The following is an 814-nucleotide window of genomic DNA, read 5'->3' as shown; positions in this document are numbered from 1 at the left end:
CATCTAAAGCAACAGAATTCTCTGAGCAGAGCAAGGACTCACTCTGAACGGGAATCCATTTTAATACTCCACAGAATTCTGACTGCCGCACCAATCAGACATGACCATGTGTGTTGGTCAAACTGCACTACATGACTCATGTTTATCTTTTCCTTCTCTCAAAAGGAGATACTATAAATGTTTCTATCTCCGGATGCCTGGCCGACTCAGTCGGTTAAGCATCTGACTCTTGATTTCAGCTCAGGTCATGATCTCATGGTCTGTGAGTTCAAGCCCCACATCGGGCTCTTTGCTGACAGTGTGGAGGCTGCCTGGGATTCTCTCTTTCTCCCTCTCCTCTCTCTCTGACCCTCCTGCACTGTCTCTTGCTCTCTCAAAATAAGTAAACTTTAAAAAAAGGTTTGTATCTCCAAAGACTTTTAAAGGCACCTTAATTTATATTTGAGTATCCTATTCTACCACCCTTGTTCCTTAGAGCTTATTTATTCAAGGCAAAAGGGTGGCTTATCCAGTCTTATGTCGTTTGTCTTTACAAGCATCCAACAGCCATCCATCCTCCACCTTTATGCTCTGCCATCAGCTACATGATCACCACAGAGATGACCCTGTCCCAGTGGCCCCTTCAGCTCTGCTGGTTCTTTCTGTAGCCCGTGGACATGGGCATATATGATGAGATGTCTATGGCATGTCCTCTCTGACGGGTCCCACAGCCATCCCCTCACTGGGTTTTTCCATTTGGGGGGTGGGGAGGGGAATCTCCATTGAGAAAGTGGGCTTACTCATTTTGCCCTTAGGTCTCACACACCCTTCTTAT

The sequence above is a fragment of the Acinonyx jubatus genome, chromosome A1, assembly GCF_027475565.1.
Source record: "Acinonyx jubatus isolate Ajub_Pintada_27869175 chromosome A1, VMU_Ajub_asm_v1.0, whole genome shotgun sequence".
In the NCBI taxonomy this organism is placed as follows: Eukaryota; Metazoa; Chordata; class Mammalia; order Carnivora; family Felidae; genus Acinonyx; species Acinonyx jubatus.
The sequence above is the reverse complement of the archived record's forward strand: the minus strand, read 5'-3'. Positions refer to the sequence as shown.